The sequence below is a fragment of the Phalacrocorax carbo genome, chromosome 3, assembly GCF_963921805.1.
Source record: "Phalacrocorax carbo chromosome 3, bPhaCar2.1, whole genome shotgun sequence".
NCBI classification, from domain to species: domain Eukaryota; kingdom Metazoa; phylum Chordata; class Aves; order Suliformes; family Phalacrocoracidae; genus Phalacrocorax; species Phalacrocorax carbo.
This window is the reverse complement of record NC_087515.1, coordinates 91,149,703-91,166,314: the sequence shown is the minus strand read 5'-3', so window position 1 is coordinate 91,166,314 and position 16,612 is coordinate 91,149,703. Positions and strand designations below refer to the sequence as shown.

The 16,612-nt window shown below is 41.0% G+C and overlaps 1 long non-coding RNA gene across 10 annotated transcripts in view; it reads right to left on the bottom strand.

Annotated features, from left to right (window-relative positions):
- Positions 1-13,148, bottom strand: part of LOC135312639 (uncharacterized) — a 29,926-nt gene extending 16,778 nt beyond the window's left edge. For 2 of the 10 annotated variants that reach the window (XR_010372281.1, XR_010372280.1), the window contains exons 1-6: positions 12,748-13,148; positions 11,873-11,910; positions 11,334-11,527; positions 7,816-7,890; positions 5,906-6,129; positions 1,269-2,619 (exon numbers count right to left, since the gene is read on the bottom strand). This is a non-coding gene — a long non-coding RNA (uncharacterized LOC135312639). The other 8 variants (XR_010372282.1, XR_010372285.1, XR_010372278.1 and 5 more) reach the window with 7 other exon arrangements.
- Between the last annotated feature and the right edge of the window lie 3,464 nt (positions 13,149-16,612).

Genomic DNA, 16,612 nt, shown 5'->3' with positions numbered 1-16,612 from the left:
ACTTCATGCATAGTTTTATATATGATAAGCTGTAGTGAAGCGAGTGCAGAGATACACAGAGTCCCTAAGCTTCCTTGGCAAATGTTTATTTTGGAGGCTGAGGTCTTTTTGGTAAGGAACACAAACTTTCCTATGTTGCATGAGAATTGTCATCTGTTTTGTTTCCAACAGTAGCCAAAGCAAGCTGCTTCAAAAGGAAATTCCCAAAATCCTAAATTTGGCTGTTATAGAGAAAATTATTTGCTCAAACCCAAGATAAATGTCCTGAAGGAGGAGAGTTTATACTGCTTCAATAACTGATAATTTTAGATCTGGCAATTTCCCCTTAATGCCAGCGCTAATGAAGTATTATTTTTTTCAACTGCAGAACCTTAAAAGAAACAGAACAAACAATGAGGAAATAGAATAAGCATTGATTTAATAATACAACAGGACTGTGTCCTGATGGAGAACAGGCAGCTGTGGTCGAGAGAAAAGGGAAATATCCAGGCAGTACCATGTCATTTTGGACAAGCTTGGTGGGAATAAGTCCAGTAAGTATATGAAACAGGATAACTGGAATCAAGAGGACCACACTCTCAATAAGCTCAGTCACCATCTTCAGAGTAAAGTAACTTGGTAGTATTTATTACACTTGCACATATTAATACTTTTGGACTCTGTGACCAGACAGTAAAAGATGTCCCTTTGTAGTTCTATCATATCTGTATTTGGTAAGACTTGGAAAAAAATTTCTTTCCCCTCCAAAAATGTGACAAATTGCATATCCTGTAAGGATTTCAGAGTTACCAAAGAGATCTAGGGCTGAGTTCAAACATCCTGTGAGGGATACCTGACATGGACACTGAAATTATTCTAGTCATTGCCTGTCTAATAAGCCACAACCATAGGTCCCAGACAGTGGATGCTCTGAATCACTCCTTACGTTTCTAAATAGTGCATGGGGGGATGGACAGAATATGGTTCCCAAACACACAGCCTCTACCAGCACTAATGGATAAAGGCAACAGCAAGTATTCAGTAGCACTGAAAAACCTCTGGAGAAAAATTCCAGCATTTATAAAGCCTCTTTATTTTTTGTTATAAAGAATCCCAAGAATGATGACAACCACTTTTGATATGAACTGGAAGATATACCTAAAATTCAGCTACACTGATTGCTTTGTTACCTTTTAACTTCTCTGCCTGATGGTCACACTGACAGGTTTGACACTTTATTTAGTGGGGATTGGTAGTAAAATCTTCTTGGCTAGACACTTGACACCTACCTCGCCTTATTATTTTCCTGTGCATCTCCTCCGGGGGCTGATTTGTTTCAGTGGCATTTGTTGCAAGCAGAACCCATTGCAGCACAAAGCGACAGATGAGAATATGAAGAGTTCCAGTTATCCAGCTCAGTACTCATAAGCGATACAGGGAGCCACGCCAGAGGCAGGTAACCAGGACATTCGCTGAAGTCCCTGAAAATTGTATGTGTTATTGAGTTTGGAAGGGAACATTCAGCTTTCCTAATTTACTTATGAACTGAAGATTATACAATGTGAATCAAAACACAATCAAACCTCCATTTCTCTGATTGAGAGACCTAGCCAATTCGCCACTTCTCTTAGACTGCAGAATCCCAGCCTTACTGCTTAGGACAGGTATACAACTGAAATGAGCTCGGTATGATTTCAAATGAAAAATAATTGCAGTGGGAAATACATGGCCAGAGAAGAAAGTCCATGTCTCGTCTTTCTTAGATAAGCATCTCTATTATGGGCTAAATAGTCTTTCTCAAGCTCGGGGAATATTTTACAGTTCCATGAGATGCTGAGCAGCTTTAACAGGCAGGACTGTAAGTCATCAGTCATTGGTGCTCAAGGAAGGAAGTCCTGCTCTTTAGCACCTTTGTCCTCCTCTTTTCTCCCCATCCAGGAAAAGTGAAACCAACAGAACCAGGGTGAACATCTTCTGGTTAGTGCATCATAGCAGTGTGCTGTGTGGTCAGGAAGCCATCAGAGCTGGCATGGAGAAGAGGGCAGGACTACACAGCTGGCACAGCAGGCCCACACTTCTCTCTGAGCCATTAGATGATACTGCTGAGCCGGCCCCACATCTGGAAAGAGCACTGTCTTAGATATCCCACATCCTGGTGATTAGTCTGTTCATCACGCACTGATGGTCAGATCTCCTCTGGCAAAGGTGGGATCTGAATCTGAGCCTTCTGCAGCCCAGGTAGGTGCTCTGCCCGCTTGGTCAGCATTTAAAACTGGAACTTTCACTTCTCCTCTCCTGTTAAAAAGAAGGCCTAATATTCACCACTTTTTTTTTTTTTTTTTCTTCAAAAATAGAAAGGGTATAGGGCTTAACTCCAGGAAAGGGTTCAGAGTTGTCAAGATGCAGGATCCTGTCTCCTGAGCACCTCCTGCTTGCTAGCTTAGGTGGCTGCTTGCATTTTTCCTATCCCTGTGACCCCCAGGAATGCAGCCCGGTGTGGCTGTTCACAGCGTGGGTTTGATAATTCCACAGGGCTGCTCCGCCGGTCCCACATGCTGCAGCATCTCACTTTCATTTGTCAAGCTTGCTTTTATCGTGCCCTCAGCCCTAAAATGGTTGCTAGGGAGTGCTGCTTTTCGCCTGGGAAAACAAAAAAAGGAATGTGAAAAGAACCGGGTAAATACTTAGGGGCGTGCGTTATTACATCTATGCCTTTGTAGCCTTGTTTAAGAGATGGCAGCAATAATTCCTTTTGCTGCTTTATGACTTAAAAGTGGGAGTATGATGCTAACAAATGCTCTGACACGATTGCCGGTAAACTACTTCCATCCCTAGCAAACCAAGAGTTGCTCATGAACAAAGGAAGAAACGGAGAAAGATAACCTTACCCTTACACGGAGGTTCACTCTTTCAGAGAGGAATAAAAACACAGCATGACTCAAGTGCACCACTGACAAATTCCCGCAGGACCACTGAGATTCAGGTATGCTCACCAGCCTCAGCAGCGATCCCTCACTGTGGGAAGAGGTGACTTCCCCTCCTCACCCCTAAGAGACCACCTCCCTCGTTGCCTATTAGGGCTGCGGCAGCCTTCGGCAAGGAACATCTTGTTTTTAACCAAGTATTTTAACTCCAGCTGGGTTAAAGGAAAATCCAAGTGGGAGTATTTATTTACAGCATCCAAAACAGACAACACAGTAACAAAGGGGTTTTAAGGCATAAGAAGGTTTTAAGGCATTAAGCAGCCTGCTTACAAAAGAAAATATAAAAGGTCCTTTTTATTCAGTATCCTGCTCTCCTGACATGTCAGGGATACTGTCTCCCTGTGTGTCATGTGTTGCAGGCTGCACTTGTCAGAGGAAAACCTTTCCTCCACACCAATGTCTATAATCTCCTTTCTAGGGGCTCTGAGCAGGTTTAATTTTTGCTCTTGAAACTTTCTTCCCATCTGATACTTACTTCTAACTTACTCAGCAGATGATCTTGACACTTCTCCAGTTAAATTAAGAAAGTCTCACTTCTCTGGAACTGCAAATGTCACTTTGTCAGACCAGCTGTCATCCCCTGTACTTTACTAGCCAACAAGCACCTTCTTGACTGAGTGTCACTTTACCTGCTGAACCTCTCCTTCCCTGCTATGGTGACTCAATTGCTTTCAATGTGAAGGTAACAGGCACTAAAGTTTGTGTTTAAAATCAGCTAGAACATTCATTAATACCCTTGGTGCAAACATCTAATGCAACGAGTGAACACAAGCATTATCATCCCTTGAATGAGATGGTAACGCTGGGCTGAAGGCAACTGAAGGAGACAGAGGGGAAAACCTGTCTTCCAAATATGCCATGAAAATACCACAAGTCATTGACAACAAAACAGCCTTTGGCACATATAAGAGGTATTTTCCTGCAAATGTCATATTTTCAACCCACATTAACTCTCTATGGAATGAAAGGCAAATCCAGTACAAATAACAATCGAAGGGAAAACTCCAAGCTGGTTTGCATGTACATTTGAATAAGCGTCAATTTTACTTCAAGAGTCTGCTCTCGGGGTGACCTGTTTCCTTTAAGGCTTTCTATATGTTTCTGGATAGGATGACAAGTGAATGACAGCAGAGCTATTAGCTGCAGAAACAGGACAGGTGAACGCTGCATTGCATCACCTCTGGATAATGAGCTGAATTTCTGACTGCAACCCAGATTCTTGCAGGACAAGCCGCGATGTGACAGGTTAGTGGTAGATGAACCAACACAACGTGAGGACTTCTTTTATGACCAGGGCCTTTACTAACATACCTACTATATATAGTGCAAAGAAAGCAGGAAAAGTCCTGCATAAGAGCTCTAGGCTCAGCAGAAAGCAGATTTCAGTTACCTGCAAAAGGCTTCCCAGACAAGCCTTTGAGCAAGGTGCTGTGGGTGTAATCACCCCAATGTTTTCCCCTGGCAACGCTCCATCCTAACATGTCTACAGGTCAGGTTGCTTATTCCTCACCTTTCCCTTCCCACTTGCACCACAGCTCAGGGGACCAGAGTGGGTGCAGAGAGGGTTGTTGTCTCAGTTTCTACTCCAGGACCTTTCTGTTCTCTCATTAAAAATCGAGAAAAGCAAGACAGGAGTCCCAGGGAGGAGCCAGGCTGTGTTCCTACATCCTGGCATGCTGCAGGGATGGGGGCAGGTCTGTGTGTAAAGGCATTAGTATGGGATGATCAAATGCATGTATACCACAGAGTCTAAGTCAGAAATGGTGTTTGCCTACAGCCGAAAAGCTTTCTGTTTGGGAATTACTGGTATTCAGTGCATTCAAACCAACATTTTTTTTCCCCTATTAAAACAGACACTTGAATCATAACAAGCTACCCAGACATGGGCTGTTGCTAGGCTTCCCTAAAACATTGGCAGTTGCTCTTTTTTGCCTCATCTTGCTTGGTTAGCTTGCAGGAACCTGCTTCTTCCAAGGTTTTCCAGAGAAATGCTTAACTGTGGAGAAGTTTCTTCCCTCATCTTCCCTTTCTTTGCTTGTGAAAAAAACTTGTAAACATGAAAGATTTAAAAGAAGAGAAAAAAAAAAGAATTTAAAAAGCACACAAAACCCCAAAACACCAACTTTGTTTTTCTATTCTGATGTGGTATTGAGAACACAATTTACTGGGAAAAAAGTGAAAAATATCAAAGAGAATTAACATATTCCATGAGATATTTAGGCTCTTGTCTTTGTGGAATAAAAACTTTTTTTTTTGTGGAAAGTTTTAAACCTCTTTTATTAGGTATTAAATATATGGGAAAACTCAATAAGGGAACAGAAGAAGGCTTTCTATTATGTGGAAGCGTAGACACAGGCACACAGTAGGCATAGGGACAATATTGTTTGCCGTATTCCTAACTCAGAGCCTTGTCAGAGCTGCAAGAGAGTGAAGATCCTTGTACAATTCTTTACATTCTTTCATATAACATCCTCAGTGCCTGTTCTCTCCCTGCATTAAGACAGTTCACAACTGTTCAACTAAAAAAATGTTATTTCCATTGTTTAGTTTATAACTTAAGTCCAAATGATGCAGAAGGGCCTCTATGTGTGAAATGGTGAAAACAAATTTAATGTGGAACTGGGAGGTGCTACTGGTTACCTTTCAACTGTTCTCTGATTAGATGTACAAAATACACTTCTCAAACATACTTTCAGGTGGAGAGTACTGGAATTGCTGTAGCTCTGTGGAGAAAGAAGAGGGAAAAAACTGCACGTTGATCTGAGAAAAGCAGATACAGAAGGTGATCCATGGGACTAGAGAGTGACAAGAAATCCAGAAACTGAAGACATTAATGAGATGTATTGATTTAATTAGCCAGTGTAACATCATTTGTCATGCTAACCACAAGAGACATGCCCATAAAAGCTAGTGTTTGAAGGTCACAGTCATACGTAACATACCTGCTATGCTACACAAATGTCCAGCTGTAGACATCTATTTTACTTAGACTTGGAAAGAAGTTATTGAAAGACAATTCTGAAAAGCTTCCATATGAATAACACAGTGCGATACGCTGTAATCGGGTCTATTAATCCTCTTAATAATCTGTCGTTTCTGGATTCCCAATGTGTAGTGGAGTTGAACATCAGAGGTAAACAGTAAGGACTTACTTAAACAGTGGTATCTGTAAAAAAGTCAGAATTTTCAAGTTGCAGGACATTTATTTGTTTTATAACAGCAGGTTCATGCCTGCCAGTCTTTTCTCCCTACTGCCCCTGCCTGCTCATTATTCAGGAAAGAACTTAAATAACGATAAGGCTCCAAAAGAATTCTCAGTAGCAAAATGCTTCTTAAGGACTCATTTATGATCTCAGCTACATAGGGGTAAGACTCAAGTACCCTGAAAAAGTGAAAAGAGTTCCTGGGGATACATGCCAGCATAAATGTGAGCTTAATTTGGTCCTAAATTAGAAATTCTTTGTCAACTGGGGGCTCAGATATCCTACAGCATCCAGTGCTGCCCCTCTGACACTGGGTATTTTTCTGTCTAATCAGAATTTCCTTACCTTAGTGTGAAATTAGTAACTTTTTTTCTACATTAAGGTTTTAATGCCATTTGCTTTTTCATTTCTGACTTACAAAGCTTGTGAAAAGTGTTTTGCAAATGATTATATTTATTTCAGCTTTTAAGCAGTGTGTGGAGCTATTATGCTTTCCTAAGCATGTATTTCTTTAATTGAAACTCCTATTTAATAGAAGGCATAATAGGGTCCATGTTTATTAATTTCCTCATCCATCTTCCAGTAGGAAGAATTAGAAGGCCACCCCCTGGGAGCATACACCTTCCACACCCTCTACGTGCTGGCCTGGAATGACAGTTTCGCCCCTGATTGCGTGAACCCGCGACCAGGGGAATCTCAGATAGACTGCAACAGCATGAAACTTTGCAAAAGCCCTCCTGCATTTCATGGGGTGGGGAAGTGTTCAGCACTAACACCTACGCAAGGGACAACGAACACGGGTTTGGACTCGGCTGCAGTGACCTCTGCTTGTGCACGTTTTGGGTGCCTTAGAGTTGAACAAGGATGTTGGAAATTGAAGCCCTCTCATAACTTTTTCAGTAAGTCTGTTTCTGCTATATTTAAACTTCCTTTACAGTGGCTGCACAGCAGAGCCAGTCTGAAGGATGTTTTCTGCTACAGGGACAAGGGGGTTTTATGTTGTTTTGGCTCTGTTACGTGCAGAACACAGAGAGATGAAGTCTTAATATAGTTCTTCTATTTCTTCTCTCTGTGTGTCCTTCACCTCTGCTTGTTACCTTTTAAAGTTTCCTTTGGGGTAATTTAATTTTTTTTTTTTTTTTTAAGTTAGCGCAGTACTAAAGGACCATTTCTAACACAAAATGGCCAAAGTAATTGCCCAGGGAAGCTGGTGTTACTTTCAGAGGTTAGAGGGCTACATTCCTACTGACATGAGAGATACAGGTTGTACAGACACAGGCATATTTGCATGGCGCATTAATAGCATGAAAGGAACAGGGCTGGTTAGTAGGTTTTTAGTGAGAATTCAGGCAGTCACCAGGGCTCACTGGAAGAGTTCAGCCTTTAGCTTTCTAGCCTGTTTAATGTAATTTGCTTTAGGACCCTGCCTTACTCTTCGGGTGTTTTTCCTTTTGCGGGGTACTCAAGTAGCATGGGAACATCAGCAAATATGTGAAATCTTGTCTGATACTATCTATATGAGGGACAGGGCATTTCTTTGCCTGCACCTGTGTTAAACCTTCCTATATTACATGCCCCTTCTAATGACCTGTAAGATGTTCGGCTCAGATAATACAATGAAACTCAGATTATACAAAAATAGCACATACTTGAGAAGTCACTTCTTACTCTTCAGCCAATGGAAACAAGGATAGACAGGATCCCTCCTAGGCCTCAGCAGCTGCCTGTAAAAGAAGGGACACCCCAGACAATTTATCTGAGCATCTGGAGTGAAGCTTTTCCAGTTTGGAAAAGGGGCCTCCTAGAATCCCTTGCAAAGACAGGATTGTTCCCCCTTTTGCAAGGCGAGTATTAGATCTGGATAGCAGAGGCAGAATTACATCTTCAAGGCTAGTCCTTCCTCTTTTATCTGAGGCAGGAAATTCCAAATCTGCCATCAAAGCAACACACATACTGTGTAACTCATTTAACTTTTTGTTTTTCAAACAGATGGGTTAGAACAAAACAAGCAGCACACATTTTAAGAAGACTGGATACTATTAAGCCAGCTCTGTGAGAGTATAAATAAGCTGCTGCAGTTTAACAGAAAGCAGAGTTTCCTAGACTAGCATAAACTAACAGCTTTTTGGCTAAAATAGAACTGCAGCCTCCGTTTGCTGTAGCCCAGCTACTCTGCTGATCTCAACAAAAGAACAAAGGCAATGACAATAAAGACACTGGGATCTTGAAAAATATGGGAAGATATCAGCTGCTGTTGAACAGTGTAGAAATAACATAGTAATGAAACTAATAAATAAATACAAACAGGTTTGAGATGTCCTCTTTAGAAATACTATCCTATGGTTTGAAGATTTGAAGATTTAACTTTTAACAGTTCTGGCATACAAGGAGCCCATCCTCTCCCCTGTGTAAGTGCTTCAGCTCTTGTTCCTGGCTACATAAATCACAGGCAGAGTAAATGCATTACAAGTTAAGAGAAGGAAATAATATGATCTCCTACAGACACCGGGAGCAACAGCTTTTCACATACGTGCCAAAATGCCACACGACTATTAGTATGGAACAAGATACACCTTCTTTTACAGTCTATAGAAAATTCATATTTTATCTATTAAATCCTTGACTGCTTATTCCCAAACTCACAGTCTTTAACACGTTTCTCCTCATAAAATCTCTTTCAATTCTCAACTGTGCTTTTCTCCCATTTTATAAGCACAGATGAGAGACATAGCTAGAGACAGGTACAGATGTACAAAAAAGAACTGGGTACCCAAATCCCAGAGTGCCAGGCACAAAGTCGCAGGATATCCAGTTACACTGAGCAAAAGCCATAGCACTGAGAGATGAAAAAAGCCTCTGCCCTGATATAATTTGGCAGCAGAGAAGGGTTGACAGAGTCCATAGATGCTCCTGACATGTAACAACTCCCTTGGGACAGTGGATACACCTGAAAATGGGATAATCCAACATTGACCACGTTGTCCACATTTTGTGATCACAAATCAGTTTTCTGTTGACAAGGCTCATTTTTCATGGCAGCATCTTTGTCTCCAAGCCTTTGCCAAACAGTTGTAACTTCATCAGTGCATTCGGGAACACATTTAACAAAATTGCCTTTTGTAGAAGTGAGATAGTACTAAAGCAATGCAATTCTGAAAAACAACAACACAGAGGGAAGGAGAAAAGCTATCTGGAAAAACTAGTGAAGATGGCCCTCAATTTCCTAATAAAACACCCCGGTGCGTTGTTGCTTGCCTGTTATCCTCTTTACGAATTACAGTAAAATGAAATTATCAGAGTTTTGCAATGTGTGCAACACCATTTCATCAGAAGGATAAGAAGTCAAAACTGTGCTTTATTATCAACAAACTATCTCAATATTAAGACTGCTCATATGTGACCTTTAATCTTGAATTCTTCGTGAAATCAGATGCACAAGGTATTATTATTTGAAGTAGTGAGCCCAGTCCCTGAAGCTGTATAGGAAGCTGTGTCTAAACACATAAAAAACTCAGAATCCCTTAATGCTTTCCTCCAAATAATCAAAAGCCTTTTCACACACATCATAAAAAACTTAAACCCATGCTTAGATTATGTGACAAAAAAACGTCAAGGCAGAAAATACCAGATGTAAATTTGTGTGTGCCCTTTTGTGCATTACTGTATCATCTTTGATTAGTGGATCATATTAAATTAATAACAAATAATAGCCTGGGTTATCTTCTGCAGCTGTACATATGGTGTTCCTGTGCATTTGTTGTGCATACATTAGGGTAATAAAGACCATGATAGGTTTTAATATACAAAACACATTGCTAATCAGACAAAGATTCATGCAGAATCTCTACTCGTTCATCCATCCTTCCCCTCGTAAAGCCATGCCACTACCATTAGCAGCCTTAGATTTGAACACTAGCTTGATGTGAATTGTTGCTTGAAACAGATTTAAGCAAGGCAAAATGCTTCTAGTTGGTGGTGGTAAGTAGAGGAATGCAGAACATCATGGTGACAGACCAACCAGCCTTTGGTTGATCAACATAGCTTGCATTTTAGAAACACTACTAGTGACAGAGGGAAAATCATGCAATGTATACTTAATGGATAACATTTTTAAACATAGCTTGATGACAAAAATGTTCCTTCCATCTAAGTTTTGATAAAATGTCAATGACCTAGCACCTGCCCTCTGTGCGGCTGTCTCATGGAGCTTTGAATCAAGTTCATGGTTCTCTCTTCAAGATACCTGAAAAACTGGGCTCAGGCTAGCTATCACACTTTCCACTACACAAAAACGTTTCAGAGTGGCCTCTCCAGTTATGGAGGGACCTCACACAGAAACTCTGGACCATGGCAAACCCAAACATCTTCCCCTTCAAGGCATGCTTCTGTCACTTGCCTCTTCTGACAGATACACCAAGCAGGGCGTAAATTTAAAACAAGCGAGCAACGACTCCCTGCTCACCCCCACCAGCTTAAAACAGCAGGCATATTGCACCTCCCCTCTACAGAGAGGAAGGGTAAGTCACACTTGAGAGGTGCTACCTCTGTTACAGAATGCACAAAGCTGCTCCGACACTACGGCGATGACAAACTCACACCACGCAGCATGCCGGATCCAAAGAGGTCATAGTTAGAAAAAGTTTATATAGGATATAGTGCATTATTATTAGTCTGGGATATAAATAACATTACATACGGAAAAACTAAAGCACAGATCTGTCAGAGGTCTCTCAAACGTCTCTTTGAAAGTTTATACATTCAGTCAGGAAAAGTATTAATCTCCCAGGACCTGTCTATAGCCACAAAGCTATCAAGGTTAAAACATCAAGCATCCAAGCTCAGAGCAGCAACACGTTCCATTAACAACTACTGGAATTTGACCAGTGTCTTCCTCCTACTACTATACTTTTATCTCAATTTATCATCAGGCAGTGCTTGGTATTTGCAGCAGAAGGGACAGAACATAACCTGGGTTTTTACAGGAGCATTTGGTCACATAAATATCATTCTCTTTTTCCAAACATTAAAATTAACAAACTGTTCCAGAATTCAGTAGGGACAAAAAAAAAAACCCAAACCACCACCAACAACAACAAAAAGTCAACCCAAAATCAAATGGACCAGTGACAGAGCACTAAATAAGAACAAGATAATCTGCAATTTTTACCTAAGAGCTGAAATGTATAATACACCAACACCCGCCTACTGCAGGCAGGGCAACTCCATTCACTTGAGCATTTGCCGTACACGTATGGTCAGACACGTGTATGGTCCAGTGAGAGCCAATGACCGCTGAAGGGCTGCTGCTGCTCGGATGGAAGGGAAGAAGAGCTGGGCTGTTTGACATGAACCACCAGTGTGCTGCAGATGTGAAAAAAAGAGAAGCACTTGCTAATATGGGAAGTGAGGTGTTCTCAAAAGAAACCAGGAAGCATTAATGCCACTTTGCTAAGATGCACACCTTGTGCACAGTTTGCTCACTCCTGCACAAGGGAGATTAATTCAAAGCAGGACAGGCACAGAATTTGGTAGAACACAGTGTCTATCTTTGGGAAAGAAACCATTAATAAAACAAACACTGAGGAGATAGTATTGTTCCCTGAACATCAAATGAGATTTAAGAACCCGGGAAGAAAACTACCTACCTACATTAAAGAATGCTGTTGGCACAACAAATGGGTGCCAATTAGCCAGGGATACACTTACCCCACAAATCAGAAGATTCCTATCAGGAGAGTGAGGCTCTGGGTCAGGTTTCCAGTAAGGACAGGAGGACAAAAAAAAAAAAAAAAGAAAAACCCTGATTAAATTTAGGGTAGATCAGGATATGAAAGGAGTTACATGAGAGAGAACCATGTGGAGAGTGCCAGCTGTAACAGGAGACTGGGTTTAAGGGATGGAAAAGTCTTACAGGTTCTGAATTCCAGCTCTTTCGAAAATGCTTTAAAATAATATTCTATGGCCAAAATAAAAATGATTAATACTAATAATGGAACATTTGCCTAGCAGAGTAAGAGACAAAAATCCACTTTAAAATGTGAAATGACATACAACAAAACAAACAGCCCATGTGAGGTCTTTTTTACTTACTAGTCTTCTGGTAACTGTAACAACAAATTGCCACTAGCTTCTACTTTAAACAAAAATTTTCTAAATTTGGGGAAAGCTAATACACTCTTGTGTAAACAGTGACTCTTGCTGAGCAAGTGTCAAAATCTAGAAGAGGAGGAAGGTACAGATTGTAATGCATACCCTAGTAAATCCACAGGTAATGAGAAATATTTGTAAAGTAAATCAGCATTACTACAAAACAAGGTGTTCTTTTGAGTTCATGTGATCATTGAAACCCAACAGGCCAGGAAATATGTTTTCATTTGCAAATTATGACAGCAATTCCAAAATCCCCAACCCACCAAGATGTTTCTTCATATGCCTGCGGCAATATAAAAAGCACTTTTAAGGACAGGAAAAAAATTCCTTCAGGCATGTTAATATATTTTCCCTCTAAGCATCTTACAGAGCCCTCTGTCACGCTATGCTCCCTGTCTTCTGCTGGGCTCACTCATGCCTCGTTTACTTACCTACGTGGAGAGCCGCCAGAGCTGCCAGAGTTGTGTTTGCTGGATCAGAACAGACGCTGCTCTTTGTACTCTTGAGATAAGAGTTTGCAACAGTCAAGCCATGTTTGTGCATCTCAACCACAAAATATGATCTTAATAATTACTGTGAATCAACTAAAACAACTCGTATCTTCTTCTCAATAGCCATTTATTTAAAAGGCACTCTTAATTTAGTGCATTTTCGTTTTCCTTCACATGTTTGAGAATATTTATTCCAAAAAATTTACAAAACCCCTTTTCAGCAACAAAGCACAAGCTGTAAATTGTCCCGTACCTCCTTTTTCTTTCAAAGCTCAAACAAAGGAGTGTTCTTGCCCTTCTCTTATTAGGTCCACATAAATCAAAGCCTGGTAAAGGGCAAGTCTAGTAATCTGAGCAAAGAGCCTACACTAACCCTATGATTGGGTTGTTACATGTCGTGTTTCCCATTAGTCACAGACAGAAACTTTTGACAAAGTTTACAATGAAGTTGAGAGCAGGGCCGTTGCATCATGGATATACTCAATAGGCCTATTAATGTAGGACTACACCATGCAGAGCTGACAGAGCCCTGACTGAATTTCTTTCTCCCCTCCTCTTGTTTTACAGCCAGTGTCCTTCTATTGCATTTTCATTTGTGAGCTGTGCTGAGCCTTCCCATTATGACGGCACAATGACGACAACTGACTCCATGTCTCTCCAGACATGGTCTCAGGCCTTTCTCAGACATGGCCAGCCCCGTTTCTATACATGTGACACCTCAATTCTATGTTCTGAAGCACGACTGGCAGGGGAAGACAAGAGACTTCATCTCCTTCCTGTCCACACTGTGCATCTTTGGCTGTGTAAATTGTCAGTGGCTCCATTAAAGTCCAGACAGCTACAGCAGCTTTATTGTACTTGACAGTCTGCCCCTCGCCTGTATAACTCAGTTTATGGCCACACAGGGACATTTTTCCCAGCTGCACTGCTGAGCAAACCACCTTGTCACTGATAGGAGAGCACATCTGAGCAACACGATCTAGTTGAAGATGTCCCTGTCAGGGGGATTGGACTAGGTGTCCTCTAAAGGTCCCTTCCAACCCAAACTATTCTATGATTCTATGGTCCATGACCCTTATGATACAGTCACAGTTTTAAAAGTGAGGAAACACATGTAGGTGAAAGACAAGATGGCCAGTCAGTTGGGGTTGTAGTTAACTGGCGTCAATAATGAAGGCGTGAAGTCTGTTTCACAGCCCCCTAGCTGGTGGAGCTGCCAGCGACAAACACATGGCAGAGCCCATCTGCAGCGCAGCCATCCTGCCTGCACTACACAAAACCCAGTTATCATGGAAAAAGTTAAATAAGGAAATAAAATGCTTTGCAATCTTGAGGAAGTGATTAAAAGCACATAAATTAAAATGAATTTTTATATTTTGAAATAAACAACTTACTATTGTTTACAATGATAAACTGATACACATTTATATCATCACTGACTACAAGCAGGTAGAAGTAGCATCTATCACTAAGGATGCAGTACACAGACCTGCACAATCCATGTCTAAGACGATCGGTTGGGAATGAAGCATGTGCCACTGGACACAATACAGCAGTGAGACAATAACATCACTGCCGTGTTTAAGAGAACACCATCTGAACATACTGAACCACAGAACCACGGGATCTGAATGCAGCAATTGCTGTTCAGTAAGAAAAATGCCATGCTTTAATGTCACGATCAGGTACCAGAACACACTTATGTTGCTACTGAGGTGGTAGCATGTGGGCGTGCAAAATTCCTCATTTTCTATGAACATTGCCTAATCTCCGCAGCATCTATGATGAGGCAATTCAGCCTGCTCCAAAAGAATAAACCAAACATGTCTAGTAAAGACAGAGTTGTTCAATGTTTCTAAATTTTGTCCATCTGCAGACCTTGCAGTGCTTCTAAAACACTGATAACAACGGTAGCAAGAAAACCTGTTGAGGAAATCCAAAAAGAATGAGGTTGAAGACCTAATGCAGTACCTCAAACAAGTCACCTGCTGGTTAGGAGAGAAATGGAAGGGTGCAAATTCTAAAACTGGAACCACAAGTGATGTCCTGGAGGAATGAAAATGAAGGCAGCGAAACAGAAAGAAAATTACTGAAAAGCATTTGCATTTAAGCCCAGAATGTTTGAGCACAGAAACATCTATTATAAATTTTAATTAAAGTTGCTCCTCATATATAAAAATATATAAAAACATATAAAAATACACAGAAAAGTAAAACAGGTAGGCTAGAACTTGCCCTTCAACTCACAGGGTAATACCAGTCTAGCTCCCTGATCAACCCATTTATTATTCAGTTTATCCTAACCTACTCTAGCAGTGATTTAAACTAAGCTAGAAAGCCACCCGAATTTTGGAATTAAAATAACCCCTTTGGGACTCAATTTGGCATGCCAGTTTAACTACCCCAGTTAAATGGTCAAGCTTGTTTAAAAGAGGTAACAAGCCCTACACTAATATTACCGCCCTGTGACCCGCTAATGACAGAAACAATATTGTTGTCTGTTGTTGCTAATGGAGAGAACAGTACTGGTCTGACAGACAGGCATGTTTTCTGCACCGTACCAACAGCCATCTTTATAACCCAATAGCATATTAGAATTAAAGCTGACATTTTTAATATCTTCTTGTTCCCATACACTATTTGGAAACTGCACATTAGGAAAGGATGCACATCTATCTCAGTTAACGTGAGTTGGGGACTTCTTAATGTCATTGCTGATTTATTATTATTAAAGACTAACACTGTGCTTGCCACTACAGAAAGCAAAAATTAAGACACTTTCTGCAGAGAAAAATGCAGACTGCAACAGATTAAAAATGCTGGGGAGAGAAGGCAAGTGGTAAGAAGGACCGAACATTTTCTACGAACACAGCTTCTAGGCCAACTCCTACCTTGGTGCAAGCTTTCCCACCTGCATGGAGGTACTGTCTGAACGTTTCAAACTAAACAAGCTTTCTGTTATGGCTGCATCCAAACATGATATTTAGACTAGACTAAAATGTACCACTAACTCTGGATGCTAAGAAAATAACACAGTAACTAATTGTACTTACACAACTTTTCAAAATTCTGATGTCAACAAGCAAGTGGCATCATGCTATTCAACTGACAGAGAAATGGAAGCAAGAGCAGTGACAGGCAAAGGTCAAGGAAGGAGCCTTGGGTGGAACTCAGCAGGTTTTCTGAACCCAAGTCCATTGTTTATGATAGCCCATGGTTCATTCCTAAAATAATCCTGAAAAAATGGCCAAGTTTTGCTTTTATAAATCAGCTAGAATCCAAGAAAGTGTCAAATAAAACTGTCACACCTCAAATCCACTACTGGCTCAGTACGAAAGATCACCTAAGAAGAAGGAGGAGGAAAAAAAGCCAAGAAACTTGTCTTCAGAAACAGGAGTTCTAAATAATATCTTGCCTGGTACCTGGGAAAGTAATAAAAAAATTTTTTTTCTCAACATGGCCAAAGAAATCTATTTTCAAAGGGAAACCTGTCTGAGGCATTTATATATATTATCATATGTGGTCTGATATTTTCCAGGTATTGTCAATGGTTAAATGTTAATGGAGGTCTCAGAGCTAGAACCAAGGGAAGGGAAACATGACACTACGGGTGTCAAATTGCCCTGCCCCTCTTGTAGACACAGACAGGGAGTTGTGGCCTTTGGGAACCTGGGGAAGGAAAATGTCCCCAAATGGGAGGGCAGCTGGAACAGAAAGATTTATTCTTTTCCTTCGGGGGCCTTCACAACTTCTGCTTCCAACTGTGGTGGGTTGGCCCTGGCCCGCAGCTAAGCACCCACCCAGA